This window comes from Octodon degus, unplaced genomic scaffold, assembly GCF_000260255.1.
Source record: "Octodon degus isolate 3935 unplaced genomic scaffold, OctDeg1.0 scaffold00156, whole genome shotgun sequence".
In the NCBI taxonomy this organism is placed as follows: domain Eukaryota; kingdom Metazoa; phylum Chordata; class Mammalia; order Rodentia; family Octodontidae; genus Octodon; species Octodon degus.
The window spans coordinates 179,258-194,802 of record NW_004524732.1 but is presented as its reverse complement, the minus strand read 5'-3'; the positions used below and the strand labels follow the sequence as shown (position 1 = coordinate 194,802).

Sequence of the window (15,545 nt, the reverse complement as noted above, 5' to 3'; positions counted from 1 at the left end):
CAGAGCCTTTCATTGGTGTCACTTTTATCTCCACCTTATTACTTCTGGGCCTCTGTGACATTTTAGGGTATCTCTTTCTCATCTCACCTGTGCTTGGTGATGTGGTGATCCCTGGTTAGGGTACTTGCAAATAGTTCTTGTTTCCAGATGTCAGGCTCCTTATGCAGTGTGGAGAATGGTGATGTCAGCTTAATGCCTCCTGTTCATGATGGATGTGTGGGAAAGTTCAAGTCCTTTGGGAACTTCAGGGACTTGAAAACTGCTACTTTGTTAGTGGCGAGCCCATGGCTTATGTGCTGCAGTGGGCTGTTTGCTATCACTGAAAGTTGTCCAAGGTTTGCCATCTCTGCCCTGGGTGGTCTGGTGACCAGAGAATCCATTTGAGGAGCAAGACCTGAAGTGATTCATCTGTTGCCAGTAGGTTTCAGGTGGTCTCAGTCATCCATTTTTCAGATTGTGTGTGGAGACTGGGAGCTAAGAGTGCTTGAGAAGCTGTCCCAGCATGGTTACTATGGGGGAGAAAAAAGGGCTTTGTTAATTAGAGATTTTATAAATTTTAAGCTGTAGAAAGGCTTCTTCTATACTTGCTGAGATTGAAAACAGTTTCTTAGAAGTCAAGGATTTTATAAATGTGATTCTAACTCTGTCAACAATTATGTGCCTTCTTGGGCACAGAATCTCAAACCCTAGCCTCTTTTCCATCTATATGATTAAGAGTTGGATGAGGTCAGTTTGAAAACCTGAGCCAAATACCCTTTGAAACATCAGTCAGAGTACATCTCTGTGCTGCTCTGTACTCTGATGTGTGTTTTACCCACTAATCTTTTTAATCCTAACAAGCACTGGCTGGTAGGTAGCATGGGAAGTTGAGCCTGAGAGAGGATATCTGACTTCCCCTATTACGCATGACTTTCTCCATTACGTGGTAGAGCCACAGTCTAAACTATGTATGCTAGGCCTGACCCTACTCATGCTGCTGTGTCATACAGTACTGAAATCTCTGTGGAGCATGGCACTTGGGATGGGATCAGGAACTATGATCATATTCTGTGAAAGATGACCGAAACTTATTCCTAAAGAAGAAATGGGTTGTATATAACACAGAAAGAAGCGTTCTATGAGTTAGACAAGTAGGACTGGACAGGTGCTTGTGGATTCATCTCAGAATGGACAGAGCCCAGGCTGTGTGGCCATTGTGGCTGTATGTCTCACAGGGTCTGCAGGTACATCCTGTAAGAGCCATGCTGGTGCTTACCACCTTGCTCTTGAAATTAATCTGCACTGCCTTAAGCCCATAGAAAATGTTTCTAGAAGGGGCTGGGGAGATGGCTCAGTGGAATAAGTGCTTCTTTGGCAAGCGCAAGGGCCTGAGTTCAATCCCTGGTTCCGCAAAAAAAAAAAGAAAAGTTTCAGGTTATATGGTAGTGTTACTCCTAAAAGTATCTTCTTCTTCTTTTTTTTTTTTTTTTTTGTGTGTGTGTGTGTGTGTGTGTGTGTGTGTGGCCAGCTCAGCCCACCAGGGGGCGGGGCTGGCTGGCATGTGGTGCTGGGGGATTGAACCGCGGTCCCTGTGATTTGCTAAGCTTGTTCTAAGTAGGTGCTTTAGACCACTGAGCCATCTCACCAGCCCCTATAAGTATCTTCTATTAAATAATTTTATAAAATAAATTCCCTTTTGAAACTTTGTCATGCTCTAAACATTATCACAAGGAGGAATTCTTGCTGAGAGTCTCTTTGGTTTTAGCATGATTATAATTCACAATTAAAGATCAGTATTGGTAAAGATCAGCCATCTGGAGATAGCTTATAGTGCTTCCCATTTTTAATGTGTAAACAAGTCACTTAGAGATCTGGTTAAACCCAGCATTTTGAATCAGCATGCCTGCGGCAGGGACTGAGAATTTGAAACCTGTCATTTCTAACAAGTTGCTAAGTGATGCTGATATTGCTGGCCTGAGGACTTATATAACCACTTTTCATTTTAAAAGTTCTGCCCTTATACCCTGAGGAAAAGCATTCAGAGAGTTAGGAGTGTACCTTTTCTTTGTGAGACGGTGGTAAGCCAGGAAGTGAGATGGTTCAGAGCTGCTCAGATGCATATTAGGAGTAAGAACGTGCAGCTCCGTGTTCTGAATTCAGTGAACTGTCATTTGTTTACTTTTTATTGAATCCTTAATTTTCAGATCCTAACTGAGCCCCTGCTATGAGTTAGCAACTTTTGTAGACATCAGGCTTATGGAAACAAAAAGGATTCAGCTGTACCCTAGAGGGACATAGAGTTTCCTGAGTGCAGTGGAAGGAGGGCGTGAGGAACCGGGTGGACAGAAACAGTCATGGGAAGATGTAGTGTGCATAATGAGACAGGAACATACTCAGTGGTTTGGGAGAACATAATTTAGTTCCTGGGAGAAAGCAGTGTGATATAAGCCTTATGATATGAGTAGAGGTTTGCCGAGTAGAGAAGACTAGAAGGATATTCAAGAGAGAGCCTGTGCTGAGGTTATGATGGTGTATGCAGATAAGAGGGAAGAGCTCGGGCCTTAGGAAAGTGGGCGCTGAGGTCAGGTAAGTAGCCTGTGTTCAGGGTTTTTTGTTTGTTTTTTGAGACAGACTCACCCTGTGGTTCAGGGTGTCTTTGAACTCATTGTGTAGCCCAGGCTGGTGTCAAATTGAAGGTGAGCCTCCTGCCTCAGGCTCCAGAATACTGAGTTTATAGACATGTGCCACCATGCCCAGTTTAGGTCCAGTTTTTAAGGGCTTCTTTGGTAATGGAGATTGGATGATTTTTTTTTTTTTTGCGAAACTGGGGATTGAACTCAGGCCCTTGCGCTTGCCAGGAAAGCGCTCATTCCACTGAGCCATCTCCCCGGCCCCTGGATGATTGTTGTTAAGTAGAGGTAAGAATGTCTTGGGGGGCCTTCCCCTTAGCTCAGTTCTTTAAGTGGTTGCTTCAACAAAGCAGTCAGGCTCAGGTTTCTGTGGTTCAATCCCCACAACTCAAGCCACCCAAACCTGCCCTGAAGGCATTTGGAGAAAAAAAAAAAAAGAATGTCTTAGGTAACTTTGGTAGAGATATGGAGATTAGAATAAGGGCATATGTGTAAGAACCAGAGTTTTCTCACTCTGTTAATGGTACTACTTTGATGGCTTTGTATGGCTCCTTAGAATAAAAGCCAGAATTGGTGACAGTACTCTGAAGGCTGAGGCAGGAGGTTCACCTTCAATTTGACACCAGCCTGGGCTACACAGTGAGTTCAAGGACACCCTGAACCACATGGTGAGTCTGCCCAGAAGATGGTGTGTGATCTCCTTTTTTACCCCACCCCTCACCCCAAAGGTGTCCCCCCCTCCAAGTTGCTCACTCTAATCCAGCCACAGGGATCATTCAGACTTCCTGAAGCACAGCCAGTTCCTCATGACTGGGAGTCTTATCTAAGCGTCCGTGAGAACTGTGGCCTGGTTGACTTCTTGTGCCTGAATAGCCAGGAAGCCAAGAATGGTTCAAAGCATTGAGGAAAATAAAAAAATACAATTGATTTATGAAACTCTACAAAATTACATATTTAGTGGGGTGTTTTATATTTTATGTTTTATGTTTTTATAGCCACACTCATTCCTTTCTGTGTTGTCTATGGCTGCTTTTGCGTGACAGCAACTAACTGGGATCATAAGCTTAGTACCAGTAACAAACTCAATAAGGGAAGCTTGACATAAAAGAAGATGATTTATTCAGAAAAAGGGGGAGTGAAAGGAGAAGACAGGCAGTTAGTTCAAAGAGTAGAGGCCGTGGAAAGGTGGATACCCCTAGACCTTGTCCCTGGATCCTTTTATTAAGATTAGCAATCTTGGGGCTGGGGAGATGGCTCAGTAGAATAAGCACTTCCCCAGCAAGCGCAAGGGTCTGAGTTCAATCCCCGGTTCCGAGAAAAAAAAAAAAAAAAAAAAGATTAGCAGTCCTCCCCCCTTTGTGGGCACCTGGAACTTGTCAAATTCTGATTGGTTCTCTGGCTGTCTACAACTCTAACCTGGGCAGCTTTGCCTGCATTTCTTCTGGTCATTTGATTCCTTCCTGCCCTTATGTGATATAAACTGGGAAGGGAGCTTATAGAAAGACAGAGTTAGTGATTAAGTAAAGTGGTATGTGTGCATCTAAGCAATAATATAGTTACTCTAGAGTGAGAATAGGCATACATGTATGAATGTATGGGTGTGTCTTTTTGTGTGCTAAGAAGTTTAAGATGCCCCCCTCCCCATCTCCTTTGAATTTTATTGGAGGTGGGTAAGGGGGCTGGTTACCCAGGTATCTCATGTTCTGCTTTATCTGTGCTCTGTCAACTCTTTCTGATAAACTCTCATGTTAGTTGTGTTACCTGGTGCCTTACCAGGTCTGGTTTCTCTCTTTACCTTTGTCTTTCTAATTGTTGTAGTCTAACTGCAGAGAAACTGCTTTTAGTATGATTCTCTATTAATTTCTTTAATAAAGCTTAGTGAGGCCCTTATTTTCTTTTCAAAGTTTTATTGATAAACAGATAGCAATGAGACAGTTTCAAATCAAATCAGAAGTATAGTTTCAACAAATAATACACTGCATATATTCTTCTTAGTGGTTAATTGCTGTACAAGATGCGGACTTGTGATCCTATTTACAAACACCATTAGAACAAATCATTCTATTCATTAAGAGAATGCAACTATATATCTATCCTAACCACTTTGAATACACAGATGCAAAATGGACATTCATCTGTATACCCCATTTTTTCTAAGTTCCGTTATTGAATATTATAGGTGTGTAAACTCAGCAAAATATTCTAAAAGAGTCCAGTAGCCCATAATAGCATTGGGTCTTCTGTTTAACTGGCAATGTCAGGAGGCCCTTATTTTCTTTTCTCGCCTACTGACACTTTCCCTACATAGCCACTTTCCCTCCTGCCTGTGTTTATTCAGGAAGCTTTAGAGGGATTTCTAGATATGAACGGTAACAGTACTCTTAATTTTATAGTATTGTGGGGCCTGCCCCTTAGCTCAGTTGTCTAAGTGGCTGCTTCAACAAAGCAGTCAGACTCAGGTTGCTGTGGTTTGATCCCCACAACTCCAACCAGCCAAACATGCCCTGAAGGCATTCAGAGCCAGCCCTCCCCCCAAAAAATTATAGTATTGTATCTTTCATATGTTTTAATGTTAGTTTGCATGATGATTTATAATGTTGCTCCCCCTGGCTATTGTAATCTGTAAGTCATTAGAGATCATATCCATTTTGTTCATGGCTGCCCCAGTAGAGCTGCTTAATACTATGAGTAATTTCACCCAGTGAGGGGGTTGATGCAGCATTCCAGGTGAGAACTACGAGGCCTAAAGTGGCATTGCACAGTGGATAGGAGATGAGTCCCAGAAATCTTCAGGGGTTAATACCAGTTGGATGTTGAGGTTGATTGGACCACCATAGCTCTTGGGCAAGGTCACTTGGGTTCTCCTCTTACAATATGGAATTTTAATCATGTATGTTTTATGTATTTCAGATTTAGGTACATATCCTTAATAAGAATTGTCAGATAAAAGGAAAAATGCCATTTGAGTTTTTTATAATCCCCAGCAGTCTGGCTTTTCCATTTGGTCTCAATGATTTCAACTCTCATTTTAATGAAGGCCAAATGTAAATTAAGTTCTGTCAGGCCGGAGCAGCTGGATTTGCCTATCTTTATAAACATGAAACATTGTAGGGTAACAAGGTACAGACTGAGAAAGGTCATGAAAGTTAACAGGCTGATGCTGATTCTGACAGCTCAGTGTTAATGGAAGATAATTAATGGGCTTGCAGAGGCTGCCTGGAGACATTCCAGTCTGACTTTTAACTCATTTCCTCCTTTTGCTTTTGTCAGCAGAAAAGGCCTCCTATCTGCCCTCCCACCTCCCAGTCCAGGCTCTTCTGATTGCCTAAGGACACATTTGGAAGGGAGTGGAGGAGTCTATGGGTTGGCTGTAATGTAGTTTCCCTGGCATGTGTAGAGTTTGTGGAGGATCCTGGGCATTGGGTGCCCAGAAAGGTCTAATAACTTCTGAGGGAAAGGTATCAGTTGGGTGTTTTGCTGTATATCCTATTGAAAAGAAAGCCCTGCTCTTGGTCAGAAAGCCTGGATCTTCTAGTCCATTGTAAAAGAAGATGTGTGTTCAGCTTGTTCTGAATGCCTTATCTTATTCTTTTATTCTTGATAATATAACCTTTTTCTCTATCTTAATTTTTTTTAGTCTTGAAACTTTATAGAAGATAAATAAGTTCCTTCTTTTGAAATGTCATTTAAAAATGCCAATATAGTGGAAACTATAATCTTTCTCAGTCTAGTTTAAAATTTTCATCTGTAGGTCTAACATTGTTCATCTCAGATCAGGCATTAGAATTAATTTGCAAGATATTGATCAACTTTCAGAGATACAGTAGTTTTATGACATCAACAAAAACACTATAGAGTTTAATGTCAGATATGCTATATTCAAATCTTTCTTTGCCACTTCCCATTTGTGGAGCCTTGGACAAGATAAATCAGTGTTTTTTAGTCTTTGTGTGCTAAATGATAAGATGAGAATAATATTATTGGCCTCATGGAACTATTGTAATTTAGTGAAATATTTGTGTTGGAGATATTCAGATAATATATTGTTGCCATTGTATTTAAAATGTTTTTCTCTTACTGACATTTCAGTTAACATGCTGTCAGCAATTAAGAGAATTTTAAACAATAGAATATTTTCTTGGACTTGGTGTATTGATTAAAAACTAAAGAAACGTTGAGAAACTACATGCAGTTGTCAGAGACAGCAGCAGACAGTTGGCAGTAGGCAAGAACCTTCAGTTGCTCATTTGCATGCTGTAGCTGAGCACAGAGGTGGCTCTGGCTATATACACAGTGTACTGAGCACTTTCTGTTTGCCCCCTTCAAATTTATTGGGGACTCAAACACCAGAATTACCATATTTCACACTTGCCTAGTGGGATAGGTATTAGCTGTCTTTGCAGATGGAAAATAAACTCAGAAAAGTTAGACTTACTCATATTGCCACAGCTGGTAAGCAGACTCACTAATGCCTCACTTCCTCCTGTCTACCCCCAGTACAGTTTCCTATGGGGATCCTGGCAGGTGTCTGCCACCAAGAGGCTGTAGTCAGGTTAGAGGAGAAAGAACCAGGCAATGAGAACATAAACAGCAGTTCAAGTATATGTAATCTTATTCTCTAGCACTGTTATAAGCTCTTTAGAGGTTATCTCATGTAATCCTTACAACTACCCTATGGAATAATTACTCTTTTCTACAGGTGAGGAAATGGGTGCAGAGATTTGAAGCAAAAGTCTAAGATCACTTAGCTAGTGTTATAGGTTGTTTCTAGATGTTCTCCAAAACATCATGCAGTCATGGGGGCAGCGATTCATGGTCCAATGTTAAGATTATAGGTGTGAGTGCTACACGTATCCTGGGGCAGGTAGCTAGCATACAATGTGAGGGAGGAAAAGAGGCTTGCTCTCTTTCACTCCTCCCTTTTTGCTGTTGTTTCTTTTGGTGCCTTCTTCCACCATGAACTGATACTGCTCTGCCATGCATGCTATCCTGCCTTGGAGCCTGCTGACCTACAAACTGTGAGCTAAATAAGCCTCTCTTCCCTTAATTTTGGATGTTGGGTATTTTATCTCAGCAGTGAGAGAAAAGTTAACTAATGCAGTAAGATATAAGGCTGGGGTTTGAACTTTGACATTTTATATCTAGAATATGGGACCATCACTGTTTGCTTTACTACTGTCAGGCTCTGCATGAACTGTTCAGAAAAGACATTTGTGGTGATACTTTCAGGAGGATCTGAGACTGTGACAATGAGCAGTGGGTACATATTTTCATTGACCACTAGTGCTGTTGATCTAGGGGAAAGAAGCTCCCAACCTGAAAGATAGTTGGGCCGAGTTCGTGTTCTCTAAAGCTGAAGAATGAATTTTAGGAGCAATGGAGGTTAAAAGCAGAATATATTTATTTGGGAGAAAGAAAGCTTTTGACTTAGAAAGGGACAGAAGGGGGACCCAAGTAGGTTGCCCCAGAATCTGCCTTTTCGAGGGGATTTTTATAGAGTAAAACCATTTGGTGAGGTGGAGAGCATGGGAACTTGCTTAGGTGGGACGCAACTGTGGTCAACTGACAAGATTACAAACACAATTGCTCAGGTAAAATTGATTAAATCCAGGACCAAATGTGAAAGCAAATCACTATAACAAGTGGGCATGGATACAGAACTGGGGCTTTTCCTGTAGGGGTTTGGTTCAGTGACTCTCTGGCTTCCAGGTGATTGCTACCTATTTAGAATATCAATCCCTGATGCCCATCCCTAGGGCAGTATGTGTCTGTATTTGTTTACTCTTTTGTTTTGAGGCCTGGCCTACAGCAGGGGTGTCTGTCTCCCAGAGTTGCAAAGGGATCTTGTCTTTTTGAGAGCCTAGCGCTGCTTGTCTGCTTGTATTATTTCTATTTAATTCAGCTGCCTGCAACGCTGTGTGATGAGCCTTGGGAGTGCCAAGGTGGAAGAGATGAGGGCCCCATAATAGACATGAAAAAAACAGTACTCAGAAGGCTTGAACAGCTTTACCAGAGCTGCCTGAGTGAAGTGGGAAGCAGGACCCCAGGCCAGCTGAGAAAGCTGGGTGCTAGCTGTTGCCCCTGTGACTGTTCCTCAGTCACACTCATTCTTCAGTCCACTGGGGCCACGAGCTTAGAGTTTGTTTGACCCATGCTACATTTGAAGAAACAGAAAAAGCATTTTTTAGTTAGTTCCCAATGTGTAAAAACTAAAACATTTTAATAAAAAAAAATCCAGATTTTCTTCTTCTCTTGTAGTAGCACATCAACAAGGAGCTGTCAGAGCTGAGCAGGGGTAGCCTTCCTCAGTGGGAGGCTGGTGTTGCTAGTTTTGTAGCAGTCCCTCCCTCCTCCCCAGCATTTAAATTTAAGACCCAGGGTCTAGGTATTTGTTCAAGGACTCCATTACCACTTTTCAAATAACAAGCACTAAGAACAATGGAAAGACTTCGTGTTGCAGGCAGCTGAGTTAGATAAAAATATAGGCAGTCAGACAGGGCCAGGCCCTGGAAGGAGAGGCACAGAAGACAAAGACAACTATGGGAGGGGTGGATGTTCCTGCTGTGAACCAGACCTAAAGACCTAAAGGCCAAGCAAATGCTAAAAGAGTAGCACCTGGGATTGATATTCTAAATAGTATCAACAACCTTAAAAGAACCCAAATGAGTCAGTAGCCCAACCCCCAACAGGGAGAGACCCTGTCCCGTATTCATGCCCACCTGCTATGTGACTCGCTTTCCCATTTGATACAGGATGTAATCAGTTTTACCTGAGCAGTGGTGCTTGTAATCCCATTGGTTGACCATAGTTTTATCCCACCCCACATCCACCTAAGCAAGTTCCCCCTTTCTTTACCTTAGCCCCACAGGGTTTTACACTATAAAAGTCCCTGGGGGTACAACCTGCTGCGGGGGGGGGGGGGGTCCCTCCTGTCCATCTCTTGGACAGGAGCCTTCTTTCCCTCAATAAATATATTCTGCTCATAACCTCTGTTTGTTCTTAAAATTCATTCTTCGGTTTTAGAAAACACAAACTTATGCAGGTCAGGTCCAGAGATTGTTTTTCCCTATGTCATTTGGAAGTTCCCTATATAGTTTGGAGGTCACCCACCCGAGATCTGTTTTTTCTCCGTGTATCATTTCCAGATGGTGAGTTTCTTAGTGGCTCTAGTAGTTCTATACCCATATTCCCTCACACTAAGTCTTTGCTTTATTTCTGCCTGATAAATTTATGTGTGTAATTTTTTTCTCTACCTGGTAACTATATATATATTTTTTTTAATTTAATTTTATTTTTTTCCAAAATTTTATTAATAAACAGCAATGAGACAGTTTCCGATCAAATCGGAAGTACAGTTTCAACAAATAACACACTGCATATATTCTTCTTAGTGGTTCTGGTAACTATATATTAATTTCTCAAGACTCCATTTATACTTCTTCCAGGAGGCCTTGACTTTCTGTCCCTAGTGCTGAGTAAGGTCAAGTGCACTGTCCCTAGTGGCATTCCCTCTTCTTCTCTACCCTGGAAACTGTTACATTACATTATAACTTGTTTATATGAGTATCCCTAATATCTAGGACACTGTTTAGCAGCTAACATTAGTATCTTGCTTATTACTTTGATGAATGGATGAACTTAGAAACAATCTATATGCCACTTTTGATTGCTGGATGTGCCTGTCTTATCATTCTGTTAGAAAGTAAACATCCTGTGCATACTGACTTTAAGTTAATTTTTTCATTACCCTTTGTGGAAAATGAGGCTTGGAGCAGTACCTCTTCTTTCTACCTGACACCCTTAGTTGTAGTTGTGTTACCTGAATCACAGCTTATTTTGGTGCAAAGTGAAGGTAGTCTCTAAGTGGAGGCAGGGACTCTCTAAGCTTTTCCTTTGTGTTTGGACCCCTGCAGTGGATACCTCCTTTTATAATTGCTCTCTTTGCCTCCTGAGTAATCCAAGTCTCATCTATCAAATCAGAAAGCCTCTGTTCACACTGTTGATACCAAAGCTCTACATGATGGGACAAGATCCCTGCAATCTTTGAGCAATGTGGCCAGTCCTATCTTCTGGTGTAGAGCATCTGTTGTGGATTTCCTGTGAGGATGGGCTGCTCCTACCTGGGCTCCTGCTACAGAGTGCTGAGGCTGATGCCTGCCTTCATGCACCTGGATCACAAATCCCTTATCCTCATGTCAGCATTGGATTTATGTCAAATATGTACTGTATTCTTTAGTTTTGTATTCTAACAAAGTAATTTAAAAATGCAGACTAGTAAAAGAATGTTCACCTGATACCTAGAAACACAACAAATGTCAACTATTATGATATTAATATTTTTATATATTCATGGCTTATGGTTGGCTTTGATATATACAGTATTTTATTTCATGTATGATATAGCCTTATGAGAGAAGTATTACTATGTTTTATATTTTATAGATGAAAATAAAAAGCCTCAAAGAAAGAAAATGACTTGTCCGTAAGTTTGAGCCCTGGGCTTTAGTGAAGGTCCCTCTCGCTCTGCTTTGTTTTTCTGTGACGTCAAGGTTTTTCCTAGGGCCAGCCAAATAGATCAGCGGATTAAAGTGCCTGCAAGCAGGTGCAGAGTCTGGGGGTTCCATCCCCAGGCCTGCCATGCTGGCCTCATCCCTGGGGCACACTGAGACTGCAATTGAGACTGGATGTGGTGGCATGCACCTGTAATCCCAGCTCTTGGGAGGCTATAAACAGATGGAGCTCTAGGAATCTGATCTAGTAGTGAGACCCTGAACGCCCTGTAGACCCTTCCCTATAATACAAAAAAAAAAAAAAAGGTTTTTCCCCATTATATTCTTAGCCTCCTGTGCACAGGAACCAAGTCAGTGCATCCCTAATTGATTTTGTATCCTTAGAGCCAAGTGCAGTGTTAGCACTGATGACCACTCTGTGAATGTTGCTGAATGAACTCAGGTCTCCTGGTCAGCCAGTAGATAGACTTACAGATGTGGGACTACAGTACCCAGATACAGCTAGTTTGCTGCCAGCTTTCCTAACTGCTGTACAGGGATGTCAGCTGCTTCTAGTTTTCATTATAACCAGACAACTGAGAAAAAGATTGCTGAATTTGGCTGGCTTGATGCCCATGTGGCATTTGATTTTTTTAAAAAAAGCAGACAAAACTTTTTCTCACAGTGGCTAACTTGGAAGAAAATACTGCCTTCAGAAAAGACGCTAAAAGGGACATTCCATTCATGGCTGTTGTGTGATATAGTAACTCAATGTGAGGACTGTTACCTTGGAAACTGGGAGCCCCAGCGTTAATAGCCGGAAAGGCAAGGAAAGCTACAGGCCAGGAATTCAGAAACATACAAAACAGGATTCTTCTTTAGGGGAAAATCTTGTTTCTCTGAATACCTGGGTTAGTTTCAACTTTCTTTTTTCCTCTCTTACCTTCATTATGAGAGCAGCTGTTCTGCTATATAAGGATATATTCACTTAATCAGTGAAATAAACTCCCCCCCAGTAACTACCACATATAAAGGACAGTGTCTATGATGGAGAGGGCAGGAGGGGACCACATTTGCTGTTATCTCAGAAGTTCCCAGCTCCTGGACTGAGGGCAAGAGGCTTAAAGTGGCTTTCTCCCAAGATTTTATATTGAGCTTTCAAACATACAGAAAAGTTGGAACTATTTGGTATCAAATACTCAGAATCACTATATTTTAGTTGTCCTGCTTTACCACTTATAAGTCCATCTGTCTGCACCTCAGTGTGCATTGATCCATCTGAAGTTGGCATATCATGAAACTTGTAGGGGCCGGAGAGATGGCTCAGTAGAATAAGCCCTTCCCTGGCAAGCACAAGGGCCTGAGTTCTGAAAAAAAAAAAAGAAAGAAAGAAAGAAAGAAAGAAAGAAAGAAAGAAAGAAAGAACTTGTGAAGGCAATTTGAAATCATGACAGCACTTTAGCTTTGTGAGATATATAATACATTCTAGTTAACATGTTGACTCTGTTTTATGACTATCTACAGACATGATCAATACCTGTACTAGGCTTTATTCATTGTCTATTATGTGGTTTTAAGTCTGTCATTGTGGTGGATTGACAACTAGTCCCAATTTGTAACACCGAGCTGAACTGAACCAGCATAGTGCTGGGTGGGGAGGGCCCATCTGAGGATTGTTGCCTATACCATGAAGAGGAGAATGAGAAAAGAAGTGGTGCTGTTGGTGCTTCTAGAGGAGTTTGTTGCACCACAATCGTTCTTCATCATCAGAGGAGTTCAGGACCTCATTATCACTGAGAATGGCTGTGGTACTTTTTGTGGGAGCTTTGGTCCTTAGCTTTGGTCTTTACCTTGAGTGTTACTTCCTAGCTCCAGTTCAGACCCCTCAGCCTGCTGGCATAGATCCTTCATCCCACTGGAACAGACTTTTTACCTCTCCCACTAACCTTTGGGCTTCTCAGCGCAGATCCATGAAAGAGACTTGCATGAGACCTTGTCATGGGCTCTAGGTCTTCAGCTGGCTCATGTATGACATTGCCATAGGATCCAGGCCCTCGGCCAGATTCTTTGGGTCTTTATGTGTGGACAGATTTCTTGCACTCTTTTGTATTTGACTCTTTGAGTATTATACTTCTGTAAATTATGTGCCCTATATTAAGTTGCTTCCTTTCAAGGCCTGACTACAACTGAGTCATGGCTTAAATGTGAAATGTCCCCCAGATACTCATCCATTGAGGGCTTGATCATCAGTGCAGCAATGTTTGGAAGTGGGTATAAAGGTGATTGGATAATGGAGGTGCTAACCTCATCAGTGGGTTAACCATCGATGAGTTCTTAATTGAATAGGCTATTAGCAGGTGGGACCCAGTTGGAGGAAGTAGTACACTTGGTGTAACTTTGAAGAATATATCTTATCCTTAGCCCTTTCCTTTCTGGATCTTTCTCTGCTTCCTGGCTGGCAGGATGAGATGAACAGCTTCCACCAAGTCCTTCCAGAATGTTCTGCCTCACTTTGGGCCCATAGCAATAATCCAGCCAGCCATTGATTGAAAACTGAAACCATGAGCCACAATACGCCTTTCCTCCTTTAAGTTGATATATCTATATCTATATCTATATATATCTATACATAGATATAGATATATATATTGCTCTGAATGGCTTCAGGGCAGGTATGGCTGCCTTGAGTTGTGGGGATCGAACCACAGCAACCTGAGCCTGAATGCTTTGTTGAAGCAGTAGTTGATTTATATTTTTATTTTTTTTAAAGTTTATTTATTTATTTATAGTGTGTGTGTGTGTGTGTGTGTGTGTGGCCAGCTCAGCCCAACTAGGGGCGGGGCTGGCTGGCATGTGGTACTGGGGGATCGAACCGCGGTCCCTGTGCTTTGCTAAGCTTGTTCTAAGTAGGTGCTTTAGACCACTGAGCCATCTCACCATCCTGATTTATATTTTAAAAAAACATTTATTATTATTTTTTAATCTTATTTGGTATAGGCTCTCGCTATACAGTTTGGACTAGTAGTGATTTTCCTGTCTCAGCCTCCCCAGTGCTGGGATTACAGGGGTGTACCACCATGCCCAATTTTGGTGGCAGGCACAATGGCATAGTATGCAGTACTGGGGAATTGAACTTGGGTCCTTGCACTTGCCAGGCAGGTGCTTAGACCACCATGCTATCTGCCTGGCTCCCTTTAGGTTGATTTGAATTACCACCCTCCCCACACACATGATAGAAAGCTAGCACAGTTACTTGGTTTAATTCCTATGCAAATCCAAGTAACAGATCATTATCCTTTCCTTTTCTTCCTCCCCAAAGCTGAGGGTGGAGACAATTAAGATTACTACTCTGTTACCTCTGCTTATATTGGAATACAACTCTGGGGTTACTCCAAAAATTTTCTGAGGTTTTCATTTGAGTTTCTAGTGCTGCCTTTGTTTTGTGTGGTGCTAGAACTCCAACCAAGGGCCCTGCCCATGTTAAGGGTATATTCTACCACAAGCCCAGGGGTTTTCTGGCAATAAGAAATAGATTTAAAAGTCTAGGCTGGTCAAACTACCCCGAATCAGGCAAGGTACAACTGTGTACTCCACAGATAAGATACCCAGATAGAGAGAGCCTGATCTCATCATTTATATTTCAAATCCCTGATAGTACATCTAATATATATATATATATATATATATATATATATACTTAGTATATGGTTATTGTGGGGGTGTTGGCATATGTATAGAATGCATTTTAAAATTTTTAATTTTTTTGTGGTAACTGGGGGTTTAACTCATGACCCTGCGCTTGCCAGGCAAGCACTTGTTCTACTGAGCTATCTCCCTGGGCCCTAAAAGTTTCTTAAGGAGTGTAAAAATAGTATTAAAACAGAAAAATTACAAGTGATACAGAATTTCACTTAACAAAATAGGATGAATTTCATAGTATTTATTGTAATACATAGTGTGGTCTTCCAACTAGTTGTTCATATTATCAGATATGTGTATACAAAATTGGAAGAAATAAAAAAAAGAAAACTATATAAGAAATTAAGAGAAAAAGGACAAACAATTAAATTAAGAGAAAAAAGGAAGCAAAACAAAGTAAACAGTAAAACTGCTTTCCATAGACCAGCAGAAATGCACGGTACAGTTGTCCAAAGCATCCTGCTTGCATACATAGATAAATCTCTTACCCCTACTCCCTCTCCTGTCTTTCTCAACTCAGTAATTCTTTCCTTTTCAATAGCTTCATATAATGCATTTTAATTCTTTTTTTCCTCTCTTCTTTTGTTTTTTCATCCTCTACCCCTCTGCTCTCTTGCCACTTCTTCCAACTCTTAGTCCTCTTCTCATTTGCTAAAGCTCTCTTTTCATTTTTTTCTTCTTTTAATTCTTAAAATTGCTTTAGTCTTCTTTCTGGACTAAAACAGTATCTCAGTGTTGTTTTAATTTA

The 15,545-nt window shown here is 41.3% G+C and overlaps 1 protein-coding gene across 1 annotated transcript in view; it reads left to right on the top strand.

Annotated features, from left to right (window-relative positions):
* Positions 1-15,545, top strand: part of LOC101565842 (FGGY carbohydrate kinase domain-containing protein-like) — a 218,397-nt gene that overhangs the window by 72,529 nt on the left and 130,323 nt on the right. The window lies entirely within an intron of this gene.